The sequence below is a fragment of the Periplaneta americana genome, chromosome 1 (assembly GCF_040183065.1).
Source record: "Periplaneta americana isolate PAMFEO1 chromosome 1, P.americana_PAMFEO1_priV1, whole genome shotgun sequence".
In the NCBI taxonomy this organism is placed as follows: domain Eukaryota; kingdom Metazoa; phylum Arthropoda; class Insecta; order Blattodea; family Blattidae; genus Periplaneta; species Periplaneta americana.
In genome coordinates, this window is record NC_091117.1 from 5,245,513 (window position 1) to 5,262,262 (window position 16,750).

General features: G+C 35.9%; 1 protein-coding gene and 1 non-coding gene across 6 annotated transcripts in view; one reads left to right on the plus strand and one right to left on the minus strand.

Moving 5' to 3' along the window:
* The window catches only part of Shrm (shroom), a 461,262-nt gene that overhangs the window by 122,369 nt on the left and 322,143 nt on the right, over positions 1-16,750 (plus strand). The gene's annotated exons all lie outside the window — the stretch shown is intronic.
* TRNAK-CUU (transfer RNA lysine (anticodon CUU)) lies at positions 709-781 on the minus strand. Its single transcript has one exon. It is a non-coding gene; the product is annotated as a tRNA-Lys (tRNA).

Below are 16,750 nucleotides of genomic sequence, written 5' to 3' on the forward strand. Positions count from 1 at the left end.
TTACAGTAGACCTATATACAATTCATCAGTAAATCTCTGAAATAAGCTAAAAGAAGCTCAAATTCGAATTATTAATGAAGTATTTGAACTCTGTAGAAATGTGTTCATAACCTTCTAGTAACAAAGGACTAGGAAGTATTTTAACTCTACAAACAACAGTTAAAGACAATAAGAGGTGTACTTACGGGTCGTGGTCCTCTGAAGTATCATCTTAAGAGATGGGCGAGACCATGGATGACATCTGTCGATTTTCGTCATCCTGTTTGTGGTTTTCCTATGGCTCAAAAGCAAATGAAATGAATCCTAAAGGGGACGGATCCACCTAAACTCCCCGTTATAATTTTCGTCATTTTTCAAATCTGTGCGTTCGAAATCGACGCATTGAGAACTTCCTGGGTTAGCTTACTCGGTTTTCAGTCGCTTAGACCAAGGGCTCAGTTCCTTTGGCTAATGAGGATAGCGACGTACCCAGTAGCGGACGGTGGGTTTGAAAGTTGGGGAGGCCAAGACGTGAATGATGAGAATATAAAAATATAAGGCCTGTGACGTACCTCATTACCAAGCACAGAAGTTATAGGTTTTAAGAAATTAAAATTAGGTTTTCCAATTTATGTTTTAGGAGTTTAAATCTTATGTTTAGGAATTTATATCATTTTACGGGGGAAAAAATAAGCAACATACTATTAGAATAATTTCGAGGAAAAATTGTTCCGGGGCCGGGTATCGAACCCGGGACCTTTGGTTAAAGGTACCAACGCTCTCCCAACTGAGCTACCCGGGAACTCTACCCGACACCGATCCAATTTTTCCCTCTATATCCACAGACCTCAAAGTGGGCTGACAACCGTCAAGCAACCAACATTTGAGTGCACACTAACTCTGTGTGACTTTAAATTGTGGTTTTCTGTTACGTACAGTGACGTGTATTATGCAAATTAAGCTTTCAGGAATAACTCCCTGTAAAGTTAATTTGAATAATTTCGAGGAAAAATTGTTCCGGGGCCGGGTATCGAACCCGGGACCTTTGGTTAAACGTACCAACGCTCTCCCAGCTGAGCTACCCGGGAACTCTACCCGACACCGATCCAATTTTTCCCTCTATATCCACAGATCTCAAAGTGGGCTGACAACCGTCAAGCAACCAACATTTGAGTGCACACTAACTCTGTGTGACTTTAAATTGTGGTTTTCTGTTACGTACAGTGACGTGTATTATGCAAATTAAGCTTTCAGGAATAACTCCCTGTAAAGTTAATTTGAATAATTTCGAGGAAAAATTGTTCCGGGGCCGGCAAAATACTATTAATATATTACAACGGCTTGGTAAAGATTGCCTGTCTCTAGGACACTCAAGGTCCGAACCTACGAATTAGGTCTTTTAGGTCACATTGAATTTAAGAATGTTACGCTGTGCTACATAAAATGAATAAGAAAAGCAATATTTCGAGAATAAGGAGATAGCAACAAAATTGATTCGAACCTAAGAATCCGGGGCTTGCTCATTACTATTAGATAGTCTAATTTTACAGCAAATTAACTCGACGTTCCTCTTTCTTCGCAAACCGATCAAATAGGTCACAGCATACTGAACAACTGCTACTAGAAGAAGCTAGAGACAAATCTGCGTTTGTTTTTAAACTCTCGATATGTTTAAAATACTGTATAAGTAAATACATCTCGTAACACAAAAGAATAAAATAACAAGAACACCCGCAAACAAGAGAAAATCTAACAACATAAATGAAAACTTTTACGCAGGGAGAGAAAACTAACAACACGTGACTCAATTTTCTAAAACCAAGAAGAGAGAAAGAGAGAGCTTCTCAATACAGCCGAAACCAGCCGTCACCATAAGCAGTACAGTTGTCAGCGGTGGGTAGGACGTCTCCAAATCGGCTCCCTTCGCGCGTTCTAGTCAAGTTTAAAAACTCTTCTAACCAGCTATCTTATTGGTTGAACTGCTGTTGTCATGGTTACCGGGGAGTAGCGTCATGTAGCCGACTCCTCTCTCCCGCTCTCGCATAGACACAGCAGGCTGCTAGATGTCGACTACACAGGTTACAGCGCTATCTGTTATTTTTCAGTACGAATTATTTGTACTATCTACAGTATAGCGAGCGAGAATCACCAACTGATGTGGTCGACTTTATGTAACTTACATTTTAGTCGTAGTGAATAGTAAAATTAATATAAAAGGAAAAATGTTCGTCATTTGCTGTAACTTGTCTGTGATCTTAATTCAGCTGAAATTATTACTGCCATATTGTGTTCTGGCAAAATATTAGAGGAGGCACGGCCTGAAAATCCGCCGCTGGACGTACCCCAGTTCATACTCGTTAACATCATAGGTAACTCTAGCCAGCTGTTGTCACACTATGCTTAGGCTAGTGCTCTCCGAGATCTTTCCCTTCAGAATTTCTCTAGGCTTCTCCAGTGGAACTGCGACAAACTGAGTGAGACAAGTGGTCTGCTGCCTTGGAGCTCTCATAAATTCTTTCCCCAAATTCCGTTGCAAGGACGCGCGCTAGCGTACCAAATACCTTATTATAATAATACCGGAGAGCTGTATACTAGCAGCATTGACGTGAGTGCGAAAAATCGCGGACCTGACATCTAGCGCAGAGGGATGGAATTACGTCCACATATACAAATATTAACATAGCGAGATTCGGACTATTGTTTAAAACGTGAGTTACTAATGTGGAATTATATATGAAACACTTAAGAAATGTTGAATAGTATTTAATGTAAAGTTATTATCTTATATCAAAGCTGCATATTATGAGAAATATTGCATACTTCATATATACTTTCCGTAATTAATTGTTACATATTTTTTCTTTGGTTTACCGAGACAAAATCAATCTGATATTAGGAATGAATTTACAATAATGTTTTATATACGCATTGCTGACAACTGCAAAGATAAAATTGATAGTAATCTGATGCTTGTAATAATTAGTAAAGGCATGTGGACAACAATGAAACTTAATTTGATAAAACCTTAAAATCCAATACATTCTAACTTCTATTCATTTATTAGGTCTAAATAAAAAAAACTAATTTGTATTTTTCTATCAACACAAAGACGAAGGAATTAGGCCTACTAAAGAATGTTGTTGACTCACGTTTTATGAACTGTCGGAAATCGAAAGTACGATTTGGAGCAATTTGTAATGCTGCAATTGTCACAATTATAAACAGCACATATACACCCTGACATTTTAACACTAGTACTAATTCATAAAACTATTAACTAGCCCAGCAACAATATACATTGCAGTTGATTACAGCTTGTTTCGTGAGTATCTCCATCCCGACAGGTAGGTAGCAGCACCATCGTCGTTCGCACGTAAAACTGCTAGCTGTCCTGTATTATTATAGTAAGGTATTTGAGCGTACCTTGTAATGTTTTTCCTGTCCTATCCTTATTTGAAGTCAGGTTTTGTGGATATCGTACGAGCTTCCCATCCAAGCAGTCCATGATTCGTTTCCTGACGTGAGCAGTTGAGATTTATTTTCAGTGTACGGGACTCGTTGTTTGTTCCTTATTATGTGCCGTTCTTTGCCATGCTAACCACACGGGCAGAGAGGTTTGCAATGTGTGCAGCCTGCCAAATGTGGTCCATAGCTAGGCCTATACATGTGAACCGTAAGTAATGCCAATAAATCTATGGCGTTCAGGTAAAGGGAGATGTCATAAAATGAGTTTTGACTTGAATGGAAGTTAACGCTTAAATTGGCAAAGCTTCATTCCTCACACTAGTTTATTAAACCGGGTCGGACCGTAAAGAAAACAACTATCGCAATGTCCATATTTTTTATGTTGTACAATATTATAGTAGGCCTATTGTGAAATTTTAATTTTCCTACCAATCTTTTTTCTATTGTTCTATTAAAATTATAGCATACTAGTGGCTTGTGCAGCGATTGCTGCAAACTAAGTTCATAAAAAGTTCAAATAAAAATTGTTCAGATTTATTTTCAATGAAGAATACCAGACATTTTGATAGTTATTTGCTTCCATAATAGTGAAACATACTCCCTCTGAATGTTTTTTTTTTTTTCCCCAAATACTTTTCCTTGAACCTATCCGTCTTCAGTTCTTGAGTTTCAATGCGAAATCGCTAGTAACAATGTCAGGATGATCAGTAGGTTTTTCATGTGGGAGTAATGCAGTAGCTATTTCGGATCATTGCGGATTGTATGTGAAAGTTAAGAAAATGTAAGGTTTGTCATGCTTTAAACAAAAGACTTAGCATCTTGGTATAGCTGCTGCATGTTTCGTGAACTACCCTGAAATGTAGAGGGAAGAATCACTTTTTCCCAATAAGAGATCTTGCTGAGGTGATCAAGAGACTACAAAATCTTGTAGGCCTCTTATTTTATCAATAAGTAATACCTTTTGGTCTTTTCTTATGAATTGTAATTTTTTGCGCTTCTTCCAGACAATACTGATCTATCAAATACTGCTGGATTAATTTGTGTAACAATGAATGTTATTTCGTATATTTTCTGTAATAGCATATAGGCTGTTGTGAGGAATTTATTGCTGAGATGTGGAAAATGAGGCGAATGATATATCAGAGTTGTAGAATCTTATATGCGCCCTAAATAAAATTGTCCATCGTAAATCGTTAGCAGCTTCAGTGTTTCATTTGTTGCTGGTTACGGGAAATGAACTTACTCATCACGGTAGCAAGAAGTGAAATGGCATGCTACTTTCCCTACAACAAAATATGTTTGGCAGCGATCACAAATCTAATCAATTAAACCAAAGGAATATGAAATTAATTTTGATGTAGTTTAAAGACGCAGCTAAAATAGGAAGCATGACTCAATTACTACCAAGGAAAGTTAGAGAATCAGACATAAAAATATCTATATCACACTGCCATTACATATATGAAAAGAACCCACACCACTTGATTAATAATTGTAAAAGTATTTCATTTTTAATAACAATACTGTTACCTTACGTAAGTTTTATAGTTTTCAGTAACATAAGTTTATATAGGCCTATAGCCGTTACTCAGTAAATTGTAGAAATGAAGATCTAATATAAAATATTCTTTCTCTGCGTCTACTTACTTAAAGCCCCAAAAGGTTTCACTTTCATATATCAGTATAGCATTATGTGTTACATTAACTATAATAATATTTCATTTTTAATGGTAATAATATCATCAAACATTCTTAAGTTTTGTAGTTCTTAATATCCAATACACAGCTGTACTCGGAAAACTACAGACCAGACAATCAGACCTGTAAATTATTTTTTATACGTTATCAAAAATTTACACAAATGAAGATCGACATATTGGCATTATGATGGGAAAGAATCTGAGCCGTCTGAACTCTATGTCAGCAGTCCTGTACGTCATGGCCTTCGTGTAATAGCCTATTGTTTATTGTAGTGTGTGTTTTGTGTTATTCTGAAATGCATAAAGGAAGCGAACATCAAGTCGGCCGTGAATGCAATTAATTAGTTCTCAAAACTGACGAAAGATGGATTTTGGAAAAAAGGAAAATGATTTAGGAAAATTGACATTTCACTGAAAACTACTACTTTTCCGAAAAACTTCGGGTTCCAAGCTTCAAAATGAGGGGTTATTTATTAAAATCCGTTCAGCCGTTTTCCCGTAATTTCCATTACCAGTTCAAATTATATATATAGATAGTTTATTAGCCTGCTGGATACTTTGCGAATTTAAGGGTTAAACATCGGATCCTTATTGCAAGTAAATTTGTACATAAGTAAAATAGATCAATGCTAGTATTATTTTGTTTTTTTACACACCCACTTGTAGAATTTAACTTGTGTATTCTCCTGGAGTATAAAACTACATTTGCACAAAAGTGACTTAACCTCCTTTATCCGAACACCATCGAATTTCAGGGGACTATTCTTTGAGATATTTCAAACAAAAATATTTCATACAATTTTGCTCGGCTTTTGCTTCCTTTCCGAGAAAAAAATTATGTGAAACATTTCATAGCGTGTTTTGGGAAACAGTGTATTATGGCAATAACTGATGGAAAGAATTTTAGTTTTGTCCTTCAAATGTGCATAAATTTGACCCGAACAAATATAACATTGTAAAATTCCTTTGCAGAACGAAAAGTTACATTTTTTCGGATCATATTTCTGCACATTTAAAGGACAGAACTAAATTCTTACAATCATTTATCAACAGTAATCTCACTAGAGGTTTTGATTTATCTAGAGAAAATCAAAACTCGAGTGGGATTTAATTGACTATTACACGATTAGAAGAAAGTATATAAAGATTAGAAGTAACAAAGTGTACAATAAAATATTAATTGGCTTACGAAAATACAACTGTCTTCAAATGTATTATTGTACCATCTCAACATTACGCTAGATGGCAGTAGTGTTTTATGATGATGTTTTCTTGTTACCGGTATCAGTTGTGCCAACTGTAGAATCATCATTGAACTCTGTGGCCTGTTACTAGTCAAGAAGGCTTTGTTGATTCAGTTTCATTTTTATTAAGACAGTTGCATTCCACTTCAATTATCCGAATCCCAGTAATCAACGTCACTTGACAGATGATTTTCAATAAATCTTAATATTAAACAATCTCTGATACGTGACTGTCCATAATATCATATAGCAGAAGCTATAACGTAACCTAACTAATATACACAATAATTGTTAGAAAAGTTTTATTTAACGACGATGACATAAAAAAATAAACATGAATAATTTTAAAAGGAATAATTATTGAATGTACAATTTTCAAATTTGAATGTGGTTGGTGGTTCAATTGATGTTATATTGGACGTGTGCATAATGGAAGTGGAACTCGTTGATTTAGGCCTACATGGTGTATTCAACTTATTCAGGATTTCCGAATGGTGCTCTTCATTTATTTGTAAATCGGATTTCAGAAGATGCATAGGTATGATCAGTGATCTTTATTAATTCTTGTTCTTGAATGCCAATGCGAGTCATATTTGAAACTGCTGTGCATCGACTGGAGTGGTTCGTAATTATATATATAGGCCTATATATTTTTTTTTGACGTCCAGACCAGCGCAGTTTCAAATGTTGGCAAACAAAGAGACAAATGCTAGGGACGCGATAAAATTAAACAAATGCTAGGGACGCGATAAAATTAAACAAATGCTAGGGACGCGATAAAATTGTGCGATAAGCAGCCATGATTGGTTGAAATACGTCCTTTGGTACCGTTTTATTGGTCAAAAGTAGTGTGACGTAGTAAGAGTGTAATAGTCATCATAACACATTGCTCTCTTGAATTGACTGAGCATATTGGGAATTAATTAAATGACATTCCTAAAACACGCTATGAAATGTTTAACATTCAAGCAATTTTTAACTCGAAAAGGAAGCAAAAATGAGTAAAATTGTATTAAGATTTTGTGTTTGAAATATCTCAAAGAATTTATTCATAGTCTTCTGCCCAAGAGCACATCTTTCACTGCAAACCCGGCAATTCCAGTCTTTCCTATTTCTGCCTTCCTTTTAGTCTCCGCATAGCCGATGTGGCTTGGTGGATAGAGCGTCTTCACGTAGAGCTGAAAATCCGGGTTCAAATCCCGGAGAGAATTTTTTTTCTGTTCGACTCTTTCATCATCATTTGATGACGCAATATTTCTGCACTGAAATGTCCACACCTGTGGAGTAACGGCTAGCGCGTCTGGCAGCGGCCCGGGTTCGATTCCTGGTCGGGGCAAGTTACCTGGTTGAGGTTTTTTCCGGGATTTTCCCTCAACCCAATATGAGCAAATGCTGGGTAACTTTCGGTGCTGGACCCCGGACTCATTTCACCGGCATTATCACCTTCATCTCATTCAGACGATAAATGACCTAAGATGTTGATAAAGCGTCGTAAAATAACCTACTAAAATAAATAAAAATGCACTGAAATATCATATGTACCCCGGTACATTGTAATATATAATACAAATATGAGTTCAGATAAGCAGATACGATACGTACATGCGCAATGTCAGTGCGAGAATTTCAGTAGCCTAGTCTTTGTTTTGGCGCATACCCTACTTTAGAATTAGACTACGTTGAATTAATTAGCCTATTTGTATCTTTGAACTCCCGGTACTTACGTAGAATTAATAATTTTTTATCCAATTAATATTAAGTTTAATATTTCATTAAGCTTTTACACATTAAGACCGTCCAACTTGAATTTTTTTACAAGTTCATCTCCAGGTACTGAATGTGGTGCCTTGATATTACAGCGAAGTGATTTACAAGTTCGCAACCCGAGGAACAGATTTAAGGGTATATGTATGTGAACGACCACAAATATTATCAGAAAATGCAGGCTATAAATTTCTAAAATTATATAAAGAAATGAACTCACAATTGGACAAAAATTAAAAGGTACCACAACAAGACTTATTAGAACTTAAATATTTGATAAAAGCATAAGAAAAGATTACTAGTAATATTTTTCAAACCAGTTTTATCAGAGTATGAAAAAAAAAAAACAAATAAAATCTGCAGTTACATCATTTGGTAACCATAACACTGTTATGGTCTCTCTGACATCTTTAATATTTTTCCTGCATGTAATAAACACTTATTTCTGAAAAGTAAGCTACTCTCAGACATGTAGAGTTGTTTATTTTAATACAATTAATTTTTTATTTGTCCTATATAAAATATATTAAAATTTACATAATGTATTGTGGCCTAATTTTTCTATTTTCAAAGAAATGGGCATTATTGTAGTCTACCTTTTGCATAAATTCATGTTAAATCAGTGTACAAAATTTGAGAATTGTGACTCTAATGGTTGTGGAGTTATGAAATAATGTGTGAAAATTTCCATATTGTGACAGCGACGTGAGAATCGAACTCACGACCAGCGTCCCGCAAGAAAGCAGATCGCACAGGCTCCACGGAACATTGAGTGACGTCGCGCGGTGGAGAGAAGAGAGAGGGTGTATTACGTCACGCGACGAGTCTGCGCGCGCAGCTGCTACTTAACGCAGTGAATGTGGAACGACCTTCTCGACTATTCCAGAAGTCTGTCGATGTAGAGATATCGAGATAATTCTCTACACACCTGTAGAAGGTTCTCGCAACTATGATTTTGCTATAAAAGAGCAGGCGCCAGCGAACTAGAGTTTCAGAGTTTTCAGTTATTCAGTCAGTGAGTAAGCCAGAGCAAGCAAGCCAGCCGGAGTTCGACTCGAGTGTGCGTCCGCATCTGCGTCAGCATCCGAAGGCCTGAGTTCGAGTGCAGTGGACCGCAGTTGGAGGGACCTGAGTTCGAGTGCAGTGGACCGCAGTTGGAGGGACCCGAGTTCGAGTACAGTGAACTGTCTCTGAAGGTCTGTGGTTCGAGATACCGTGAGCTCGAGTGACTGAGATAGAAGAACTGAGAACTGATAGTTCTGATTTGTAAATAGTGCTTTGTAAATATTAGTTAAGATTAACAGTTCATTGTTGTGCGTAATAGTCCAAGTAAACTGTCATTGTCGTCGGTGGAGTGCTATAACGAATACTGTGTTGAGTGAAGATCCAATTGTTGACGAGAGCGTTTAAGGTGAATTGTAGAAAGGAATTATTGTTGTGACGAATAAATTACATTGTTGTAACTAATAAAATTCACAATATTTTGGAAAATTTAATTTAAAGTCAAAATTGAATTCTTAAAATTATTATTAGTAATCTTTTTTATATGTGTCTCAGTGAAACTTACAGCAGAGTTCGTATAGGTCAGTTTCTGTCAGATGCTTTTCAAATTCACTGCGGGCTAAAGCAGGGAGATGCACTATCACCTTTACTTTTTAACTTTGCTCTAGAGTATGCCATTAGGAAAGTTCAGGATAACAGAGAGGGTTTGGAATTGAACGGGTTACATCAGCTGCTTGTCTATGCGGATGACGTGAATATGTTAGGAGAAAATTCACAAACGATTAGGGAAAACACGGGAATTTTACTGGAAGCAAGTAAAGAGATAGGTTTGGAAGTAAATCCCGAAAAGACTAAGTATATGATTATGTCTCGTGACCAGAATATTGTACGAAATGGAAATATAAAAATTGGAGATTTATCCTTCGAAGAGGTGGAAAAATTCAAATATCTCGGAGCAACAGTAACAAATATAAATGACACTCGGGAGAAAATTAAACGCAGAATAAATATGGGAAATGCCTGTTATTATTCGGTTGAGAAGCTTTTATCATCCAGTCTGCTGTCAAAAAATCTGAAAGTTAGAATATATAAAACAGTTATATTACCGGTTGTTCTGTATGGTTGTGAAACTTGGACTCTCACTTTGAGAGAGGAACAGAGATTGAGGGTTTTTGAGAATAAGGTTCTTAGGAAAATATTTGGGGCTAAGAGGGATGAAGTTACAGGAGAATGGAGAAAGTTACACAACGCAGAACTGCACGCATTGTATTCTTCACCTGACAAAATTAGGAACATTAAATCCTGCCAGATGGGCAGGGAATGTAGCACGTATCGGCGAATCCAGAAATGCATATAGAGTGTTAGTTGGGAGGTAAGAGGGGAAAAGACCTTTGGGGAGGCCGAGACGTAGATGGGAGGATAATATTAAAATGAATTTGAGGGAGATGGGATATGATGGTAGGGACTGGATTAATCTTGCTCAGGATAGGGACCAATGGCGGGCCTATGTGAGAGCGGCAATGAACCTCCGGGTTCCGTAAAAGCCAGTAAGTAAGTAAGTAAGTAAGTAAGTAAGTAAGTAAGTAAGTAAGTAAGTAAGTAAGTAACCTTTTTTTATACTTTTATCAGACATTCTACAGACGTGGACAAATTATTAGCAAAATTGAAGATTTTTATTATATATTTTTACAAAATATGATTCTTCAATTTAGACTACAGTTGACATTTTTGCGTATTTCCAAATTATTAGCAAAATTGAAGATTTGTATTGTATATTTTTAGAAAATTTAACTCTTCAATTTGGACTACATTTGATATTTTTGCATATTTACACATTATTAGCAAAACTGAAGGTTTTTATTATATATTTTTACAAAATTCGATTTTTCAATTTCGAATACAGTTGGCATTTTGGATATTTCCAAATTATTAGCAAAACTGAAAGTTTTTATTATATATTTTTACAAAATTCGATTCTTCAATTTGGAATAGAGTTGAGATTTCGGATATTTCCAAATTATTAGCAAAACTGAAGGTTTTTATTATATATTTTTACAAAATTCGATTCTTCAATTTGGAATACAATTGACATTTTGGATATTTCCGAATTATTAGCAAAACTGAAGGTTTTTATTATATATTTTTACAAAATTCGATTCTTCAATTTCGAATACAGTGGATATTTTGGATATTTCCGAATTATTAGCAAAACTGAAGGTTTTTATTATATATTTTTACAAAATTCGATTCTCCAATTTGGAATACAGTTGACATTTTGGATATTTCGAAATTATTAGCAAAACTGAAGATTTTTATTTTATAGTTTTACAAAATTTGACTCTTCAATTTAGACTGTAGTTGACATTTTTGCTAATTTACAAATTATTAACAAAATTGAAGATTTTTATTATATATATTTAGAAAATTTAATTTTTCAATTTAAACTACAGTTGGATTTTTTGCATATTTCTGTCTATTGTAATGATAGAAATATGCAAAATTGTCAACTGTAGTCTAAATTGAAAAATCAAATTTTGTAAACAGAATTATCATAAAAATCGTCAATTTTGTTAATAATTTGTCCACGTCTGTAGTTCTAATAAGTCTTGTTGTGGTACCTTATATTTTTTGTCCAATTGTGAGTTCATTTTCTTATAAAATTTTAGAACTTTAAAGCCTGCATTTTCTGGTAATAATAAATTGTGGTCGTTGACGTACATATACCCTTAAGGGATGAACGGAAAGAATTCAATGTCCAAAAGTGTTGCCAATTCCGCGGCTGGTGTTACAGACATTCTGTGGCCCGGCTGATTGTTGCGGTGGGCTTTGATCGTCGCTGGCCAGCTGTCAGTTCGGCCTGCGATTTGTTGCAGCCTGGTCTCGAGGCGGGGGCTTCGTGATCTCGTATTTGGGTTAGGATGCATGTGATCACCAATTTAAAGTGGACCGTGTGATGATCGCCCCGTCTCCTGACCTTGCACCCCTCGCCGTGCAGCCCTACTTTCCAGTGGCGAGGCGGAACAGAGCTGAGTTATGCAACCCGTCGATGCAACTGGCTCGCACTCGACGTTGCCGGCTGTAAGGCGTGGGCGGCGGAATGTGCAGGAAAGACTGGCATGAAGACATCGCTAGCTCTGTCAGGTCTGCAAAGCGATGTTATCCCGAAGGACTGCCGAAATTCCCTGAAAATGAACGTAAATTTTCGAAAAATTTCCTTATTCGCTCACCCAGTTTACTTACTTACTTAATTACTTACTTACAAATGGCTTTTAAGGAACCCGAAGGTTCATTGCCGCCCTCACATAAGCCCTCCAGCGGTACCTATCCTGTGCAAGATTAATCCAGTCTCTATCATCATACCCCACCTCTCTCAAATCCATTTTAATATTATCTTCCCATCTACGTCTCGGCCTCCCTAAAGGTCTTTTTCCCTCCGGTCTCCCAACTAACACTCTATATGCATTTCTGGTTTCGCCCATACGTGCTACATGCCCTGCCCATCTCAAACGTCTGGATTTAATGCTCACCCAGTTTACTGTTAATATATTACTTATCATACCAGATCACTTATCTGTGGCACGCTAAGTATACCTCTTCATAGAACATCTTGTTATTCCTCATCTTTTACAATATCCACCTCGCGTCAATGGAATTCCTTGTCACAAAGTATTAGGGGCTGCAAGACAACAAATACCTTTAAGAACAGCTTAAAAGATAACCTTATTAGCATTTCACTCCAATCATACTGATTTAAAATATTACTGAGTACACTGTTGCTTTTTTTCTTTAGACATCATCCTGATTGTGCTGTATTTTCAGAATTGTCTCATAATAATCTCTTTCTATTATCTAATATTATTTGAAATATATTAACATTCTATGTATTTTAGTTTAATTCTGCTACACAGTTTATTTCAGTGTTTAATTAATAGTTCATAGTATTTTGTTGTTTAATTCGTAAATAACTCTTGTATACATGTAGCTCTCATCTAAATCAAATTGTTGAATTCTTTGTAAGTTCATGCATATGTATATACACTTTTTGCTGGTTGAGTGGAAGAGAAGGCCTTACGGCCTTAACTCTGCCAGCTAAAATAAATCATTATTATTATTATTATTATTATTATTATTATTATTATTATTATTATTACCACAGTATTGTATATAGCCTACACTCACGAAGCTCAATAGTATTTAGTATTTATTTATTTAACCTGGTAGAGATAAGGCCGTCAGGCTTTCTCTCAGTGGCGGCTCCTGCGTATTTCTTAAGAGGAGGAATGAAGGTAACAGGTCGAAATGACACCTTCGTGAATGAAACATGCTACAAATTAGCCAACATGCATACATGTAAGACCAGGTAGTATTGGGGTTGGCCTTCCCTTCTGTATAGCAATAATCTGTTCTTGTAAACTGAGTTTGAATCTGTGTTGCCACATGTACATTTTACAAGTTCAGTATTACATGCTTTTGAAGAATGTCAGTTCTTGTAAAGTCATACTACCATTATTGTTCAAAGCTGCCGGTGGCCGATTAATTTTTTATGTTAAAAGTAATGTAGTTTGGAGTGCCTACTTTCAGTTTCAAATATATTTGTACAAAACTGACAACTTGGCTGTTGCCCTGTCTAGTACACAATGAACGGAAGTGAATTTCAGGGGCCAAAAAGATCTGCGATACTAACGTAGAACTACTTCCTCTTTGTTTTATGTAAACCCGACCTTAACTTTCAAATATCCTTGAAAGTTTCAAACCAGGACTAGTAGCCTATATAAAGTGCAATGAATAATATTTTTTTATTTATAATTTAAACAAAAGTTCATACGGTGTCTTTCATAGCGTTGCGTTAAAACTATTTTATTGTGTCTCCTCCATGATGTGTTATAGTCCGGTTGAATGCAGCATCGTTAGATGGCAGCGGTAGCGAGCTTGCTGCACGACCAGTCGGTTTCTATTTCCCGCCGATGCGCTGATTCAGAGGAGGATCTCCTCCCTCTCTGTTCATTTACTCGCTTTAAAACTCTGCTTCTTTCTTTGACCGCTAGCGCGCTGTTGTCTATGTGTGTTAACTGCAGTAGAGGAGGAAAGGATTGACTTTCCTCCACACAAACAATCTCGCATCTTTCTCACAGTTTTCTAGAAGCACATGAGCGTGCATCGTTTAAAACTTGATCAACCGAAGTTTTCTTATAGCTGTGAACTTAAAAATGATCGAATCTTCCTTGAATTTCAAGGCACATATTTCACTTGGTATTCACTTTCAAAAGAAGAAAAATGTGAGGAGGACGTTCCTCCCTTCCCTCCCCCGAGGAACCGCCACTGCTTTCTCTGCCCCTCTACCAGGGGATTCCAACAATATGAACAATAAAATTACAATTAGTATTAAATTTATAATTATAATTACAAATAACATTACAATTAGTATTAAATTTACAATTACAATAAAATCAAAGTGTGAAAAGATAACCTGAATAATTAAAGATAGATAATTTATCATAGAGAAACAAAAATACTTTGTGCGAGATCGTGCGTATTTGCTTGTTTTCCGCACAGAACCAATACGCGGTAAGTGTGAAATACCACATTCAGTATTCCCAACGTAACACACATAACAATTTCCCTCTTCTTACCGCTTAAGCGCGACATTCATTTTACTGCTTTAGGCTTTTAACATATTATTTTTAGAGACGTTTAACATAGTAATAATTATAAATTGGAAACTTACCACTGCAATTTCACCTAAATTTCAATGTTAATTATTGTTTTTAAATATTTGCAAAAATTAAGTAAAGTCTACTACTCCACGAAATTTATTGCATTCCTGATACAAGTAACATTAAGGAAGGCGTGAAAAAATCAACGAGATTCCAGATGCCGATGTTATTACTGCAATATGTTATATAAATAATATTGTTAAAATATTAAAATGAAAAATAAATCATTACATAACCTTACCGTTTGTTTTAAGTTCGCATTTATAGACTGGAGGGAAAAAAAGACAGACGTATATCACGGCCTGCTGGAGTATAGTAAACACAGAAAACATTTTACAGCAACAATGTGGAAGAAAGATATTTTGGTGTTCCGAAGTTGGCGTCATTAAACAGAAACCAACATGGAGATTTCATTGCAACTAATTAGAAATTCGTCTTTCAGGTATGTAATAAACGATCCTCGCACAAAATAATGTACGATACACGAGCGGTATGTTTGTTTTCATGTTCTCGGAAATTAAAAAAGCTCAACTACGTTTCGCTTTTTCAATCTTTTCCTCGAACATGAAAACGTCAACATACCGCTCTTGTAACGTATATTACTATTAATATTTACTGAATTACAAATTAAATCTAGAATAACAAAATTGTATAGTGATGAAATTACTGAATATTGAAATATTTTGTGATAGATTAAGGAAACTATTTACAAGAAATCAATTACTGGCCAACTGCCTATTAAGTTTTCGTTTGAATTCAATTTTATTTCGACAATCCCTGATGCTAGCAGGTAGCGAATTCCAGAGTCGTGACAGGGCTATTGTGAAAGAGGATGAGTATGAGGAGGTGCGATGGGATGGTATTGTTAGTATTGTTTCATGACGAGAGCGTGTGTTCAGATTGTGATGGGAAGAAAGGTAAGTGAAGCGAGACGATAGGTACGAAGGAATAGAAGAGTTCAAGATTTCGAAGAGAAAGAGAAGTGAATGTAAATTTCTTTTCTTATCTAGTTTAAGCCAATCTATTGCTTCCAGGGATGGGGTAATACGATCATATTTACGAACATTGCTTACAAAACGTACACACAAATTATGAGCACGTTGAAGTTTCGTTTTGTTGTCGCTGGAGAGGTCAGTCAGTAAAATGTCCGCATAGTCGAAATAGGGAAATACAAGCTTCTGCACAAGGGACTTTTTTAAGCAAGAGGGGAGATGAACATTTATCCTTTAGTAGTAAATATGCATCCATAGATAGTTGCTAACCACTAGGATCGCTAATATCGCCTCATTACAGACAATGTGAAATAGTACCGGCACAGTCTATTGTTCCTAGCACCCTCACAACTCAAGCTTCGTGACTCTATATACTAAACTGTGATATTACTGTCTTAATATATTGTGTACCTACTTTCATTTGTTCATATTTAAATACACTGTAACAATGCAACTTTTGACGGCCTTCGAAATTCTGCATATGCCCAGCTTAGAAATGTTCGCAAAAAAAATACATATTCATTTCCAAAAAAATGAAGTACGAGTACATCGGGCTGCAAAAGAAATGCCGGTACGAAATTATATTTTTCCCGAGGACTTTAGCAAATGTGGCGAGGTGAAAAACTATTTTCCAGAGATTAGTTTTTAAGAACATGTAAATACGACTTTTATAGCATGTTCACGTTATTATTTATTATGAATTGATTTTAAATTATTCATATACTTTTATTTCACAACATATTAATAAGAATACTACACGAAAATAGTGAAACTGCAGTTGATATGGTATTCCACAGCCTTCCTCATTATCCAGGGATGCTGTCATTGTTACAATCGATACATACAGCCAGTTACGTTTCATCAAGATCGTCTCCAGTACTCAGACCTTA